This window comes from Stegastes partitus, unplaced genomic scaffold (genome assembly GCF_000690725.1).
Source record: "Stegastes partitus isolate 25-593 unplaced genomic scaffold, Stegastes_partitus-1.0.2 Scaffold386, whole genome shotgun sequence".
In the NCBI taxonomy this organism is placed as follows: Eukaryota; Metazoa; Chordata; class Actinopteri; family Pomacentridae; genus Stegastes; species Stegastes partitus.
In genome coordinates this window covers 39,642-57,361 of record NW_007578117.1, presented here as the reverse complement: position 1 = coordinate 57,361, position 17,720 = coordinate 39,642, and the positions used below count along the sequence as shown (strand labels likewise).

The window sequence follows — 17,720 nt, the reverse complement described above, 5'->3', positions numbered from 1 at the left end:
GCTGAGTTCTAATCTAATTACATTAACCGCGGTTCAACCGTTTTCTTAACTCAGGGTGTAGCAGGATCTTCCATCCAGGACTGACAACAGTCAGAACCATTGTTTCCCAGCATTATTCTAACATTTATAACAAATCTTCACCTGATAAACCACCAGAGCTGCTGCACTCTGTGAACGAGGGCCTGCGTGTGTTAACAGCAGATGTCAGTAATGCCTCACAGTGGACCAATAGGATCTGACCTCTCTCAGAGATACATGCCGTAAGCATTTATCAGAGATTGCAGGAGATTATGCTAAATCAGATTACTGTACACCAACCTGCCTATAAAAAGCAAGGTCATTATGAGCTTAGCCTCGTGTAATGTCACTCGTTTTATGAAATGTATGAGATCATATTAGGCAATATTTGTGCTGCTATTTTGCCTCTTTTTCTAATCTGATTTCTCCTCTGATCTCTCGCTAATGCCGTGTGATAGTGCTACTTACAGACTCTGCTCTGCTGACGGCGAGCGCTGGTTTGTCTTTCTTTGTATATGAACAGTTGTGGTTCATGGCTCGTGTCCGTGAATTAAATGTATGTTGTATGCAGACACATAATTTGCAGCTTTATCAACAGATACTTATGCAACACACTCAGTACATTTAGACAAACCTCTTTGCATAACGGTAACGTTCAGAGTTTTTATGGACTGATGTGTCCGTCATCATCACACAGTTTTTTAAAAATGATCAAACGTTTATTACTTAACAAAATAAAAACCATCCCAGTGATCCACACACGTTATCGTCTCCTCTTTATTGTGACTAAATCAGATTTTAATGCTTTACCCTCACATCCAGGTGTGGACGGCTCTCTCCTCACCAGAAGACTGAGTGCAGACAGCAGGCTTTCTCCCCTGGGTGCTCTGCTAAAGAAGCTTCACAACACATATATGCAGACAGGCAGGGGTGTATCCAGGGGCAACTAAATCTCAGCAGCAGTAACTTGGGGCAGATGAGTCCCAGTGGAAACAAACACCCAGAACACTATCTGATAACCTGCTATGTCCACGTAACACTGTGTTTTAAAATAAAGTATATAACCCATAACTATAATGACTTTTTTTAAACAAATCAACTCCTCGTGTACCTTTAAACATGAGTGAATGACTTGTGGACGGTTGTAGCTTATATACAGTCACACCACCTGTACTCTGACAGGCTCTTCTCACAGGTGCACTAATGTGTGCTAACAGAGCAGCAGAACCACACGGGTCAGCTGTCCAGTTCCCTCCTACAGCTTTAAGGTGTACAGAAGTGGGAGGGACACAGGTACGCCCAGGTGGAAATTCTTCTTACTGAGGCAGAGAGCACATTTACTGATAGCTTTAACTGGCATGTTTTTTTTGGGTTCAGTCATTATTATTTCTCCCTCATCACTACATTCAAAGAAATACTTGTGTGCGTATAATATATATTGACAAATAGATGATGATGTCTGCTGACTTCTGCCCGTCCTTGGTGCCTGCCTCGGCCAGGACGTGCTCGCAGAGGTGACTCTTCATCTCAATGAGGCTTTTCCTGGGTAAATAAATAAATGCGTGTTAAAGTGTGACTGTAAAACAGACAACACCCAGCAGGTCTGATACAAACAGACAGGAGCAGCACTCTCTCAGGAGTGCTCTCCTCTCAAACCCAAGCCGATGATGCTGTTGTCTTCCCCCATCGGACCGAGCCCGCGAACACTTTGTTGTCTCAGAGGACGGCAAAGTGTTCCACGTCTCCAAGTAACGGCTTAACCCGCGGAGCATTAACCCCTCCTCTGAGCACTCTACCTAGACTACTGGTGATAATGATCAAGCGGCGACGGTCCACCCACAAAACACTCAGCACGGGAAACGAATCCCAAACGATTTCTCAGCTCGAAGTAGAGCCCAGGGCATGAAATATGGCAAAGGTAGTATACAAGCAATAGGGTCTGTCAACAAAGTTTACCAGCAACAGCTTTGATCTAATAGCTGTTGACAGATTAAATAGTGAAATATGTTATAAATGGATCGCTGCAAGTTATTTGACATAAATAACTTTTGATATGTAGTTTTGGTGATTAAACTACAGGTCAGTTATACAGGCAGCACATGTCTGCTGGTCGCCATGCAGCACTTTGGTCTGTTTTTGAGCTCCAGCCAAAGTCCAACGTTCTTTAATTTGCAAGTATTTTCTTATCATAGAAGCACAAAGCCCCGTTCAGCCATGTGTCCAGTTTAATAAGACACTGAACTGGGATTTTATCATGTCCAGGGTGTCAGATGAGATCATGTTAATGAAACCTGTGAGTATACAACAGTCCTTCCTGCTATTGTTTTTGTGTTAAAGCGTTATTATTATGAGTGAAAGCAGCCCTGGACCAGCTGTGAGGCCAGTGGGCCAACCTGTGGCATCGCTAATGTTTGGGACGCTTTCTTTAACTTTGTATTTCCACCTCTCAGAAGGCAGAAGCTTGAATCTACAGCCATTTATCTACTAAACTTAGCTTCTGTTTTTACCAATATAACAGTTATTGATAACAATTTGAACCAGTTATTTTGCATTAAAACACTGTTTAATTCATCATTTTAGCTAACCTTTAGCTATCAAACAAATACTAATAAACTAATAATAAACAAAACATTATTTTTAAATTAAAGTGTTCATTTGGGGACCATTTCTTTTAGCTTCTATTTTTAAAAAAAATAAAATAAAAAACATTTACAAAATTGTGGCGTTAATTTTTTTTAGTGAGCTGACATAATACATAAATATAAATATAAATAGAACTGACATGTTTGTTTTCGTTGCTCTACCATTATTATTTTCATGCACCACGTCGTCTCTGGTTGTAAATCAGTGTCGTCGCTCACTTTGCCTCACATTTGATGAGACTCTTTAAACGAACGCGGATTAACAGCTGCTGTCCGGGCAGGTAACCGCCGTCTAGGTGTGCTGCTGGCCTTACCAAAGATGGCAGTATTTCCTGATCTTGTCGGAGTGGTCGCCGACCCTTCGCCGTGCGTTGTGACGCTGCCGTAACGTGGGGTTTCCCAGACCTGAATGCAGGGTTACCGCGCCCATCTCTGCTGTTTGATGGCCGGAGGAAGAAGCGACTGAGATCCTGGCGTGAAGGAAGAGAAAAAAAAAAAAAAAAAAAAGAGGGACGACGACGGTGGGAAAGACAAGAAGGGATTTTTTTTTTTGCTTTGAGTTGGAATTCGCGTTGAGACGGAGGAACGCTCGAACGGGACTCTGACACGTCTAGTCTGGCTGAACAGCGCCTCGTCTCTGCGCCTCTGTGCCGGTGTGTCTCCCCCCTCGGCGGGTCAAAAAACTGGGTTCGGGGAGTGCCGCTCCTCGGTGGCTAAACTAGCTAAATCTGAGCGCCTGGGCGGAGAGAGGAGAGTCAAGATTTCGTCGTTTCCAGTCAATGTGATATAAACAACGGATACCCTCGACTGAAAGCGGGTAAGGACGCGTATTGAGATTTGAAATTGCGCTTCAGGAAATGCATTAAGTGTCTGTGCAGTCGGCTAGCCCTGTCGAGCAGCGAAGACGAGCGAAAAGGGTTAAACTGGGTTGAGTGGCTCCTCTGTTACAGTTAGCCGCTGTTAGCCTGCCGCTAGCTAGGCGCTGCTGCCAAGACGGTGGGTGGTGGGGGGTTGGGGGGGTCACTGTTACAGAAACCCAAAAGCACTGCTGCGTTCACCTCAATCAGAACCACAGTTATATGTAATTGTTCCGTCCGGCAGGGTGGGGGTTAAAGGCCAGTGCTAATTAGCAGGTTAGTTTGTGACAGTTCGGTAGGTTAGCTAGCACCCCCTCTCCAACGTCCGGGTGTCTTTCTCCCTCTCTAGAAATATTGCGTTAAACTCCTTCAGCTCTGCTTGGCCAGTCCATTTAATCTGGAGTGCATTAAAACCATATTTATTTCTATTATCGCCAGCATTTTAGAGCTGCCTGTTTGTCGGCCCACATTTTTTTTCCCCCCTCAAGAATTTGCTCGCTAGATAGCTACATGGTGGTAAGCTAATTGGTCGCATATTTGCTATGCTCAGATTACTGTTGACTAACCCCTAGAGGAGCTGTTGGAAAATAAAATCACTTGGTAGCAACTTCTTAAACTTGCATAACTGAAAGGAAGAAGAAGAAAAAACGTGAACAGAGTTTTTGGATTGACTTCCCCTCGTATTGCAGATTTGTAGCATCATGGAATTGACAACGAAGGGAGTCTAAAAATGGCTACTTCGCCAACAGAGTCGCTACCACCCCCACTATTCCGTAGCCAGTCCGTACAAGTTAGCCAGCGGTGGCCACAGCCTACGTTTGCAGCCTGGTTCACTGGATCTGGGTGTGTGTGGTAGTCAGAACAACACGGCTCTATCTGGAGTGAACAGTGGTTTTGATGTGTAACTCATGCACGTTAATATGTCGGTGAATTGTTTCGGTAATGCCCGGGCGAGCTGTGTTTAAACCGGCTTGTTGAAGCATTAGCATCAGATTCAATGAATCGAAACCATCACAGATTAAGGCCACAGCTATATGTTCCCACGTTTAGTCTGTAGAGCCATCCACCCACTGGGGTATTAGAAAGGAAAGGCCCAATTCGTTCGTGTGTTTTTTCCCCTTAAATAATACAAATTTGCATCGATTACTAAGTGAAAGCAAAGCTGCAATTATGGCGAGGAAAAAAAAAAGACAAGCTGTGGAAAAAAACATTTTAGTGTCATGAGTGCCAAACCAGCACCGAACACACGGTTCGACCTTAATCTGAACTTCTTGTTTTAATGATACGACAACGAGATTGTGTAATTGGATTCTAACAATCTGTTTATCTCGATCACCGGGCTGTTGCGGGGCAAGTTGTTAGCGGCTACATGCCCCACCGGGCCGCGCTGCTCCACACTGGCTCAAGCCCGGAAAAAAGGCACGCTTTATGCTCTCCAATCCTCGTCTTTACACCGTCATAATGTGTTACAGAAGAGTGAAAGAGATCGATGTGTTTTTTATTTAGTGGTAAATATTTCTCAACATGGTTTACGGGCGATGTGCTGTCGCAGGAAGCCGCGCTGAGCGCCTCTTCCAGCGCCGAGGCGGATCTGAGCAGCCGCCGCGTTCACCAACTTGTCCGCCAGCAGTGTCGAGACACTACGTTTGAAGTACCCACTACTGCATATGCTCGGTTTCTAGTTGTTTCGGGGGGAATTCTGTGTTTCCTAAACGAGCTAGTCGTATTTAGTGGCTTCACAAAGATGAATTCATTTCGCCAGTGTGCCCCCTCCCTCCGCCGCTCCGAATGAATGGGTTCCTGTATTCAGGGCCCAAGCAGCTGCAATGAACAAGATGGCGTTCAAAGCCTTTTTCATCACCGCTTTTTCTCAGACACAGAGAGGCAGCTGCCGAGCATCGGATGGGCTCAGGCTTGGCAAGCTACATATCTTTGATTACCTTTATCCTACAAATGTACAGAATGTGTTTGCGATGAAGCGTTTTGGGGCTGATAGAGTCACTGGTCAGATTAATCCAGTGTGTGCACCTCATACAGGACAACATGGTGGGGAAGGGCTGCTGTACATCTCCACTGTGAACACCAGCGAACATGGCAACTACTGTACATACTTTTAGGATTTGTAAGAAATACCTGTTTGATATTAAACCTAATGAAATATACGAACCACATCTCAGGAATATAGGGGACGTGTTTTTCTAAATCGGGACAAGCAGGAGCAATTAAAAACCAGATTAAAACAGATTTACAGAGAAATCTAGGGATAGCAGTTCTGCAGGTTTTAAGGACAGTTTTCTCCACAACCATTTCATTTAAATAAATCTGTGCTGAAGCCTCTGTGTGGAAACAAGTCATGTATGACAGGCTGTCTGAAAGCCTTCATGGCATCGTCTGAGGCCCGGTTTGTGCACAGCAGAGCCTGTCAGTGGGATGAGTGTCACTTTAAGATAATGACCATGTGTTTGAAACCTGAATAATTATCCTTTTGCACTGGGAGGGGGTCTTTGTTATTAAACAAGGATTGTCATCCGTTGATGTGTATTTTTTTTTCTTTTTTAATCTGCAAGTGCAGGATATGAATAGGATTAAATTCTTAGTGTGTGGATTTCACTCTGTGGGATTATATGGCTTCAGTCAGTGATAGTGCTGATTTTTCATCACCTCTGACACGATTCTCCTTTTAACTGTACGTCTACTGTAAGGAGCAGACGGGTCCAGAGAGGCTTTGCATACTGGCACCCAAAGAGAAAGAAATATAACTGAAGAAACAAGGCGAATAAGAGTTAAAGTACATGCATATTTGAGTTTTACATACATTGCAATAGTTTAGTAGTTGCAGCCCTGAGATATATCTGTGACGGTCCCGAGCTGCTCCTAGAGGACAGCACATATTTATGTCAACATGTCTGGTTGGTCATTTACAATGTAAGGTAGTATGCTCGTTTCACAGCCAGACGACCTTCCATGACTGACCGTTTTCTTTGGTCGGTGACCTTTGTCCATTAAAACGTCTGACTTTTAACTGTGCATTACCTGCGTCATGTCTTTTGACAGTTTAAAAGAAAGAGTACAATGTGTGCTGTGCCTATTAACATTGGAAAAACCAGATGTGAACATCTTGCTTCTTTTTCTAGCAGATGAGTACAATGACTGGGTTTTTTTCTCTTTATGTGCAATATTGGATGATGTAGCTTCAGCTGATGAGCTTTATTGTTACAGGTTTCTGGCAATGACACACCCACCCTACTCTTTGTAGTAGTTTACTTTTGAGCTCTGTGGCTAAATGTGCTGGAAGTAGCCAAAGTACCACCATACCTATCATGTCAGGTTACATCCCTGTACTTTATGCACATAACGTCTTTGCATTTAAGGTTATTTTAGATTTTTTTGCACTTTAAAAAAAATATTGAAAGAAAACTGTCCTTGTTCAATCCAAGTTAGATGATATTGTGCCTGTGCGACTACAAAAGCATTTTCCAACATTTTTTAGTCACCTTAATGTGTGTGTTACCACAAAAACACACCGTTGTGCCTCCAGGTAGGCCGCCACAATAAGAAGAGATCACAGGGTGTAAGTATAGTGTAATGAAAAGGTCTGCTTCTGTAATGTTGTTCACATGCACATAGTTCTGTAATTAAGAACAGAACTGACAAATTGCATCTAAACATTAACCCAAAAATGTGCATATTCATCATTTTTTACAAGATTATGCCCCTTAAGTTGCTGTGGTTTTGGTTTGTTTTTTTTCTTTCTATACCACAAGTATATCAAACTATGACCCCACAACTGTAAGTTCCTATTAAACTCTAAAATTCACATGAAGTAAAACAAAAAATGCTGTATTTTAACGTTCCAAGACCTGCCTTGTCTGGCCAATGTGGTCCTACAAATTGCTTACTCTAAACTGCCTCATGCAGCTTAAAACCAAACCAGAGATGCAGAGAGTTGGAGGCCACCGTAGTCATCTGATTAATTTTAAAACATTTTAAAAGGTCTACTGTAGACCTTTTCGTTGGGGAAAACTGATGACATTTCACTAGTGTAGAGCTGATGAACGATTAATGGCTGCATCATGATTCCCCAAAGTATATTTGAAAGTTCTCCCCCTCCTTACCAGTGAGACTCTTGTCCTGGAACTCCACTGTTTGGACTGCAGCTGGTGATGTTGGTCATTGTTCTGCTCTCTGGTACCCATTTTCCACCAAACTGGGTCCAGTGCCAGTGCCTGACTTCGCACCAGTTCTGTGTGTTTCCACCACCAGGTTCTCAAAACTGGTGCTTTTCAGGCACCAACTCTTTGCTGGGCCAGAGCTCAGCACCGTCAGGGGCTGGGGGCGGGTTATCGTGACCACCAAGACCGATGGATGGATGGGACACACAAGCAGTGATTTGTGTCGTTTTTCACCAGGTCCGATCACAGATGTACTGGAATGAGTCTAGGGGCACACGGAAGTTCTGCACAAACTGTTGCACTGAAATCCGGTCCAACTGTGTCCAACCAGCAGCACCACAGTGGTGGAAAACAGTTCTTTTCTAACTTTGGTGTGCTGCAGTATTTACGCTTAGAAATGAGGTCTTCTTGTGAAAAACTGAGCGCAGCTACATGCTGTTTATTCCGTCATAGAAAAGACTGCACGAGAAAAAACCACTGGGTTTCATCTTGGACCAATCTGATATCAGAACGTCCTGGTTTACTGTTAAAGTCATCTTTGGTCTCACACTGGTCTGAGCACCGCGGCACCAACAGCAGCTACCCAGCCTGCTATGTGGGGAGTTCAGGGAACATCGTAAATTGTAGCGTCTATCGATAAGAAAATGTTCAACAAGTCGTATGTTTTTCCTGTGACGAGGTGGGAAGTGCGACCAAATGAGAAAGTTGGTCGCACCGTTAAAAAAGTCAGTCTGGAGTCCTGTGTGGACCTCCATGTGGCGGCAGCGTTGTTCGGTAAACGGCTCCGTATGCAGTGACGTATGGCGTGGCTCTAACTCGGCTCGTGCTGACGGAAAAGGAACTGGTCCTTAGATTGGAACCAACTAAGCACTGGAACTAGCACCTGGTTGTTCTTGGTGGAAAACAGGTATGTGAGATCCACTACTGGCTGGAGGGCCTCTCCTGCAAGAACCTGCAGCAGGTGGAGATCTGGTTCATGTGCTGCTACGCCAACCTCAGAAAGCATCACAAGGTCCACCTGTGATGGGACGAGGAAGAGAGTGGCTCATTGGAGAGGCAGTTGAATATATTGTTATTATTCATGTGGGGTTACCTGCACACACTCCACCGATGACCACAACCCTCAAACTGTCCATCACACTGCTGTGGACATCATCACAAACCCGTTCAGTAGACCTCCCCCAGCCTTACATTGTAGGCTAAATGTGTCAGCGCTCAGTTTTTTGTCCAACATCTCTTGCCTGGTGCCTTACAGCATCACAGAAAACATCCAGGACACTATGTCTGAAAATACCCCACATCATTTTATCCATGCTCTTAAACATGTAGCTCTCTTCATCCAGAACAGTGGCTTCATCAGCTCGGCTATTGTATTGAAGACCATTAGTGGTGTCCTCTGCATGATGGCTGCCATTAGCTATTGTGTTTTGTGGTTTGGCAGTCTAAATCGTTTTTCTTCTTCAGTCAGTGTGCTTCCTACGAAACACGACTGAAACGGTTTCATCAGGGCATGTTGCACATTTGTAGGCGAATGTGGGGCGAACGATTGTGAAATTCTAGCTGTCTCTCGCTACAAGTTTTTCATAAAACCTTCTTCAGAAGTTCAGGAGTTTATTCAACAAATCCACTTTCCGTTCAGTTTGACCTGTTATTAGTTGTTTTAACCATATGCACACACCTGATTGCCGCTGTGGAGGGCTCAAGCTTCCAGTGTACAACTTAGAAAATCAGATTTTAAAGGCATTTGTGGTCAAATATGGCAAATGCCAGCACATTCACAACAACAGGAGGTCTTTACACTGGAACCAGAGGGTGATAATCCCAACAGTGAAGTCACAAACAAAGATGGACTTAAAGTTATGTTAATACAAGAAGGTTGGAGCTCTTTCCAATCACAGGAACTCAACCAGCAACCATGAAACCTTTTCATGAAACGCACCGATGTCTCTCAGACACTAAGTAGTCGTGTGCTTTGTGTTTTCTGTATCTGGGGCTTTAGTCACGATATACGACCCCTGCATGTTTCTATACAGTTTCTTTACTGTCCTGTGCTGCTGGCGGTTTAGAAAAAGCTACTGACCATGTACATTCAGTTATTCTGGTTCAATCAAAAGCTATAGCCATAAATAATGTGGCCGATGCATATAACCAACCTTTTATTTACCTTAAAGGTACTCGGGTGCTAATGACTGTTTCCTGCTGATGGAATTTAATCAGTACTGGAAACTACAATGGCTGCATAAAACACGTAACTTGTGTTTGTCAATCAATGAAATTCAAGCTGTAAACTTTGGCAAATGGCAAAAACCACAGCAGATTGAACTGAGGATGGGCTGGTCTTGCTCATCACCGGGTTGTTGTGCAGCCAATCATATGACATGTTTACAAGCTGCAGTTTCGCGTTGGGCTGGTGAATGCCCATCTTTTCTGGGGGGGATTATAAACTGGACACTTGTGACTTTGGATGTAGTGTGCTGCTGGCATTATGTGGATGTTAGGCAAATCCTCCGACAGCGCCTCTGCAAGATATCCAAGTTTCTACGATCACAACACCATCTTTAAAACCAAGGATTTCCAGTGCAGGTGATCAGCCGTTTGTGTGCACTATGGCTCAATGATTTGGGGAAACTATTTTTAAAAATCATACTTCAGTTCAGTATTTACTATAAAAGATATAAAAAACACGATGGGGCATTACCACTCTAAACTGCGGCTGCCAGACAACGAGGACAGAGTGAAAAACCACGGACACAGCGGTTTAAACTGTGGGTCAGATGTGCTGCCAAACGTACGACCGGGCTCAGTGGAACCACAACATGTCAAGCACACAGTATGCATTGATCAATGGGCATAAACAAACCCTGTGAGGCTCAGATTCTATACGATTGAATCACAGCGTTTGTCTCGTTGTTTAATAGCAGCACATCTGATATTCTAAAGTGCAGCCTTGCGTTGTGTTAAGTTGCGATAGGTGGGCAGCATATTGCACAAACGTTTAGATGTTTTGTGGTGTATCTTGTGCCCCCATTAAGAGCTACACAGTTTGACACTAAACAGGTCCCCATGAGTAGCTTTGAAGGAAGGTCTGATGAACTTTTGTGCTCATGGACTAACTATGAGAAATGTCAGACACTGGAAGCATCAAATAGTGTTTAACATGGAGGAAAAGTCCTACCAGATATATTCTGACTGTTTGATTTTTGGCTTTTGTGCAGTAACACACTAAAGATTTGTGTTTTTAAAGCTTGTTTTGTTTTGCTTGTTCCTTATTTTTTTCTGCCCCATGCTGCCCCCAGGGTGGGCATTATAACAGCAGTTCTATCTAAACCCTTCCACTGTGAAGACTTGTGTGTAGTTTTGACTGTAGGTGCTGTTGTGCGTGCTCAGCCTGTCACCGCTAGCCAAGAGGTCCTGGCCACTGTTTTGAATAGTCAAAGTAAGTGGCACCGGGGCCGCTTAGTGACCCGCACACGGGCCTGTCACCACTCGGATACTGTAGCCCTGCAGCGAGCACATCACAGGCCCTGACAGCGCTTTGCATACGCACCTCAACGCCTGCTCTGGTTTGAATAAAGGCCGTCTCGCTGAGTATTTACATTCTCGCAATTTGACTGCTACGGCTAAAATGTGACCAAACCTGAATCCAGAGACGACGAGGCAAAGGCAGACGGCGTTAGTGAGTTTTCTTCCTCTTTAAAAGCAAGAAAAGCCACAGTCACTTGAGCAGAAGAGTGGGCTAGCTGTCATGTGACTCTCCACACACGCTTGTTCCTCTCGGAAGCTCAGGGAGAAAGGGGTATGATTATTAATGCAATCAAAGGAGTGTATTTTATGTTTCAAATAAAGTCATGCTTTTGGCTTTGGGCTAGCCTGACCTTCCTTTCCTTCTTTTTTTTCCTTCTTTTTTTCTTTCCTTTTTTAATCTAACTTATTCATTTCCCTGAATGAAAAGATGGTTGTGTAGCTATCCCTAGCACAAAACATACCATTGTTAATGTATGTGACCCTTCCTCCCCCTCCTCCACTTTTCAACACGGAGATCTCAATTGTTTTCATGCCGTGACATTTGCAGTAAGTTGCTCAACATAAGCAACAGCCTGTAGAAAATGATTGACTTTTGATCGTGATCAGCTTGTGGTGGGTGACCAGATGTTTGTGTTCATTTGGCTAGTTTACCTTAATCCCAGCGCCTGCTATCGCTATCAACACTGTCCGTCTGTAAGAGCACACAGCATCATGGAACGTTTCACTAATCAATCAATTAAACTCTACTGTCAGTCCCATTGATGTTATGTCCCCTATCATCAGACATTACCCACAGGAAGCAGCCACATTGAGGCAGCAGACAAAATCGTGTCCAGTTAAAGGCACAGTTCACCCAAAGTAGGAAAAACAAGACTTTGGAAGTAGAGCTGAAATGTAGATTAATCACATGGATGAAGAACACAGAATCGACTTCAGTTAATCGTGTGTGTGTGACAGGAGATGCTTTGGGTTAAACCAAACATTTTCCTGTTAAATAGAGGTTATATGCTCTGCTCTAGTTTCAGGCAGAGTTTAGAAGCTATTGAAACACACAGTAGGCCACGTGTCATTACATACATTCAACAAAGCACTTCTTTGGCATGTCGACAAAAAGATAAGACATCGAGAAACGGTGGGCAACTCCTGCTCGCATTTTGAGGACACCCTAAACATTTCCAGCACTTTAAGGTAAAAGCTTTTTTCACAAAGCTCTGATATAGAAATGTTTTATTGGCAAGGTGTATTCACAAAAGCAGTAGACGCTAAATATAAGGGACATAGTGTACGGACAGAATAATAAGTTTAAAAAGCAGGCCTTTCATAAAACCATCCATGTTTGATACCTGGTCAAGCTGAAACCTTTTCCAGTACTGGGTGGGATGCACACAAAGACAGTTTAGCATTGAATTGATTAGCATCCTTTAAGCAACCAGCGTATCGTGTCAACGGCAGTACGTTTCTTTTCTTACGTAGTGCGACCGTAGTGTCACCATATGCTTGTTGCCCCTGGCTCAGAGTGTGCTGATGTGGAAAGGGGTTTGTGTTGATATAACCCAAATGCGTTTTGTTTTTTCTAAAGCCAGCCCTTCACCACTACTAACCTAAGAGGTTTCAGTGATCTTTATTTTTTAATTCTTTGAAATTGAAAGCATATAAAGTATTTTGTTGATATAAATGTCTTTTTTTACGTCCAGTATGGATATTTCAGTGGCTTAACGTTGATTTGATGTCAACAGTTGAAACTACCACACAAAGGTGAACGTAGTCTCTCTCCTAAGTTTGAAAGTTGCTGTGCCGTATTATTTTTCCTGTCAGATTAATTTTGCGCCTAAACTGAATGGAACATCATGATCAGAGCTGTGCCAGCTTATGCATGCTCGTTTGTAGCCCCGGGATTTTGCTCCACTTTCAATTGAGCAAAATGGGTTATGGGGCCTGAGGCTGTTCGTTTTCAGTTCAGCCATTCTTCTTGAGCCTCACAAGGATTTGAAATCCACCTTCTCTTCAGACCACGGTTCAGAAAATAAAATCTGGTCACTGCCTAATGTGATGTTGTATCGCCAGGGAAGCCGCTCAGAAACATCTAGAAATGCTTTCATGTTGGGAATTTAGTAGCACAGACCTAAAATGCGCTAATTTTTTTCCACTATGAGCAAAGCTAAGGTCGGTGGTTGTTTTGAATGTAGTTTTTTGTTTTTTTTTTTTTTTAGTCACTTCACTATTTTTTTTGGTGCTACTTCTGCTTATGTGTTTCAGCTGGGAAGGGAGCGTTCGTATTCAGCCTCAAATATGCCAAATGTGGTAATTAACTGCTGCAATCAGAGTTATTTAAATCAATTAGAGGATTTCCAAAAAAAAAAATTTAACCAGAAAAAGATTAAAGGCACGCCACCAAGGATGCTTAAAACAGAGTTTGTGTTGTTTTAAAGCATTAAAAAATAATAATAATGCCTCGGCTACACTGAATGCATGATGTATACGGACCATTCATGGAGTGGCTGCCGCAGCACCACCCGTCCATTATAACCTGTGAAAGTGTAGAGCGTATGCATAATAGATCAGCCTTCTACGTGTTTTTTTTTTTGTGCCAGGTGTGCATGGCCCCACAGAAATGGGTCGAAAAGGGTTCATTGGAAAAAATAAATCTAAAATTAAAGTTTGCTCAGTAACTTCGTCCCTTACAGTCTTCTGTCGACGTCAGCTTACCCTCCAGACGTATGTTAAACCACTCTTTAAGGCGGCTTTGTCTTTAACTATCTTTGTGTCACCGTGATCTCCAGTAAGGCAGCCTTGCTCGCACATTTTCCCCCAAAACAATTCAAACTTTTGCGGTAACAGGAAGCAACATCATTCGTTCAGATCCACCCAGGACCGTTGTGATCGACGTAAGGAAGACGATAATTAATCAATAACCATGATATTAGCAGCTGATTTAACTGAGCGACATTAAGGGTATCGATGCAAACGCACGCAATCTTAATTTAGATCTACTTAAAATCCAGAGTAAAAGAAAATAAAATCATTTTGATAGAACTGAGGGAGGGATACGAGTTATGTAAGACGATACAAAAATAAAACCCAGGCTCGGATGCATCTGGTTAATTTGGCGTGCAGTGAATCGGAACAAAGATTTGGTATCGAAACACTTTTTCCTCTGACGCCAGCACAAAACCCAAAAGCGTTCATTCACACTGATGCTAGCTGGAGAGTCAGGATTCACCTTCTCTCCCACAGTACTTGCATTTGGTAGGGAAAGAAAACACAAGCCAAAGAGTGTGTATGTGTGTGGTGTGTGTGTGTGTGTGTGGTGTGTGTTGCAGAGAACGACAAAGTGAGTTGCATCGGCCGGGGCTTTTAACAAAAATGTCCAGGAGCAATCCCCCTCTGTCTTCTCTTACTGCATCATCAACCCTCTTGTTCCTGCCTTGGTTGTGACCTGGTTGTGTTTCAGCTGCATTTGCCATGCATCACTTAGCCACAGCACTTAAACGTACCCTCACCCACCAACCGGACCAAAAGAGGAGGAAAAACCACTTAGAGGATCGCTTGGCTTCTGTTATACACCAGCGCAAACATCTAAACATAGAGTAGGGTAACGTTTTTGGGAATATCTGTATGCGGAAGTTCATTGTAAGACTTTCATATTGACTGTAAATACTGAATATGTTCTAAATTATTTTATTTCTCTACATCGTCCAGCCTTTATAGTACATGTTACAGAGGTATGGTGATGTTGTAGTGAGGGGGAGACAGTAGTTGGACATCTTTCCCCTCCTAGTGTGGAGGTTTTAAGCCAGTATCAGGGTTTAGGAGGTGAATTCAGAAAAAAACTGGGAATGCATTGGTGGGGGTAAGACCAATATATAACTCAGCAAACATGGTGGAGAAGTTTGATTGGGGCAACTGTTTGCTGTTATGGTGGACACTGCTTTGTCTTTTTTTATTTATTTATTTTTTTTTAAGTGATCTGTCTAACTCAGAAGTGAAACTACACAGGGGTGCTTTTAAATATTGCAGTTTTCTTCCACTGGATGAATGGACTGGAGACGAAACGAGGCGACTTCCAGACAGAGTGGTTTACTAAAAGCCACTGCTGTTGCGTTACGTCCCACTGTGAGCCAGGAATAGTGGTTTCAGAGCCATTTCACCATTCTTACTTCAACCCAAGTACTATACATCTCACCATTTACATACAACTTGACATTTTGGGCAGAGAAGAGGGGCAAATCAAATCACCAAATAAGTTTGTTTGTGCTGGTGAGGTTCAGTGTGCGGATAGGTTTATATCTGCACATCTAGTAATGTAACGACCACATGCTTTTAAACACAACCTGCATTTTCTGGTTAATAAAAGAAAAAAATCTAATTTATACCACCAGGCACATATGCAGTGTTGCAGAGCAGATTGCTGTCTATAGTGTGGCGTAAAATCACCACTGTGGGGGCAAAACCACACCAGATACCTGACTTGCCGTCACTAGATACGTCTTTAATAATTAGACCTGTACATTCCAGCTCAGGTTATAGATAAATGGCTAGTTAACACTGCGTACCAGAGGAATGACGACGAGCGTCGACCACACCGGTGAGACAAAACAGCGCTTGTCACATGGTCTTCGCCTTCATTTGAACAAATATATTACAATTTAGTCGCACAAAAACCCCAATCTTTAACCACATAGTGTAAATTGAAATATTTCAGATGTTAACTCAACTTCCCAGCTGTTCTTTTTACAGTTTGAATGCAGTACTTCAGCGTTATTCCGTTCCTGGTTCCTTCCTTCTCTTAACAAAATCAACTGCAGTGTACAAAATCTAGTAATTCTAAAAGGTATCCGGGTAACTGTGGTTCCTGCTGCATAACAAAGTACTGGAACAAAGTGACTTGTCTCATGGCATCCCCGCTCAGCGTCTTACATCCAGTCGGTCCTGATTATTTGTTTACCAGCATGGGCCGGGCCTAATCTAAGTCAGACTGACCTAATTTTGTATGAGGTGCCAGCCCGTCCTCTGGTGTTGCAGCACCACACGCGGTGCCTCCTGCCGACCGTCCACTCCTTCCTCTGTCTCATCTGATTTTTTTTATCTGTCTGTTGGCTTGAGGCTGCCTGCCTGCCAGGATGTCCTGTGTAACCCGTTACAGTAATGCAGCCGATTGCAAAGCCCGGTTCGCGGCGTGGATGGACATTGGCAAGCGCAATGGTCGTAGAAGAAACCACAGAACGAGTATATTTGTAAAGTGTGTGTGCGCGCTGTCGCCACATCCGCTGAATGTTTTGACAAAGGGAAGAGAGAGAGAGAGAGACGAGCACAGCGAGGGAAACACCCTGAAAAAGGAAACGCCTGCTCAGAGAATCTGTGCTCTCGTACTGAGGTGGAGGCTGACACAGATGATCAACTACCGACTGACTCGCAACGCAGACCAAACCCTGCTGCAGCTCGTTTGTTTCTGGAGGCGGCAAATCAACCTCGACCTCAGTGGCACGAGAATATAAGATCCCGCAGAGAGGCAAGCTAGCAGGAACAATCAGACGAGCGAGATAGGACGGAGAGGGGTGGGGCAGCTGGTATCCAAGCAGGAGGGCGTAAATTATTAAGGCCAGCATCTTTACCCCACCTTTAGAGCACTACCTCGTAGCTGTGTCAGCTTAGTGAAATGGTAAGAAATGACAATATAGGAGACTCGAGATATTGGACTACACATGGTCATTTTACCCTCCAGCCGTCCATAATATGTCATTCTATGTCCTTATAATTGCTCCAGTCACCTTCTTCTTTGTCAAGGTCTTAAAACACATTTTTCTTCTTAAAAGCACCCGTCTACGTGTAGATTGAACTTGTGCACTTGCTAATTTCTAATTTTTTTGTCAGTGAATTTCAAATATAAAATCCGTCCGTTATCTATATACGCCGCTTAATCCTCGCTGGGGTCGCGGGAGGCTGGAGTCTATCCCAGCCGACACACTATCACAGGGCTACAGGGAGAGACAAACAACCACATTCACACCTACAGACAATCTAGAATCACCAATTAACCTTTTTGGACCTTGTGGGAGGAAGCAGGAGAACCCGGAGAGAACACACAGAAAGATCAGGCAGGGATTCAGGGATCTTCTAGCTGTGAGGCTCACCAAAAACCCACCGTGTGGCCCAAAATATAACATATATACAGTAAAATGTGCCCTCAAAGCTTGTAGCAGGTGAATGGAAACCTTATTGTACGTTACTGAACCGTGACCAAGTGAGCAACGGACCGGTTTTGGACATGGCAGAGCGTCCAGATTTTATAGAAAATCTATTATTGATTAATCTACATTCGATAAGTGAGTCATCTTTGTCAAATATAGCCTCCTAGAAATGCTGAATTCTTTGCAAAAAATGTACAGTTTTCACCCAATTTTGATTTAACTTCGATAGGTGCACATTAAAATCTGCTTTCTGCTCACAGTTTGCAGACACAGCCATCCTAAAAATTAAGTGTCTACTGGAAAAACACCTGATCACTG

At 43.4% G+C, this 17,720-nt stretch overlaps 1 protein-coding gene and 1 long non-coding RNA gene across 2 annotated transcripts in view; one reads left to right on the top strand and one right to left on the bottom strand.

Moving 5' to 3' along the window:
• Window positions 1-781: 781 nt before the first annotated feature.
• Window positions 782-3,054, bottom strand: LOC103359638 (uncharacterized). The gene is made up of 2 exons (XR_520318.1): window positions 2,975-3,054; window positions 782-1,560 (listed from the first exon to the last, which is right to left on the bottom strand). It is a non-coding gene; the product is annotated as an uncharacterized LOC103359638 (long non-coding RNA).
• A 43-nt stretch (window positions 3,055-3,097) lies between these two features.
• Window positions 3,098-17,720, top strand: part of LOC103359637 (guanine nucleotide-binding protein G(I)/G(S)/G(T) subunit beta-1) — a 32,311-nt gene continuing 17,688 nt past the window's right edge. Inside the window, exon 1 of the mRNA XM_008285082.1 lies at window positions 3,098-3,477. The gene's annotated coding sequence lies outside the window, so the exon portion shown is untranslated. The remainder of the gene's footprint in view (window positions 3,478-17,720) is intronic.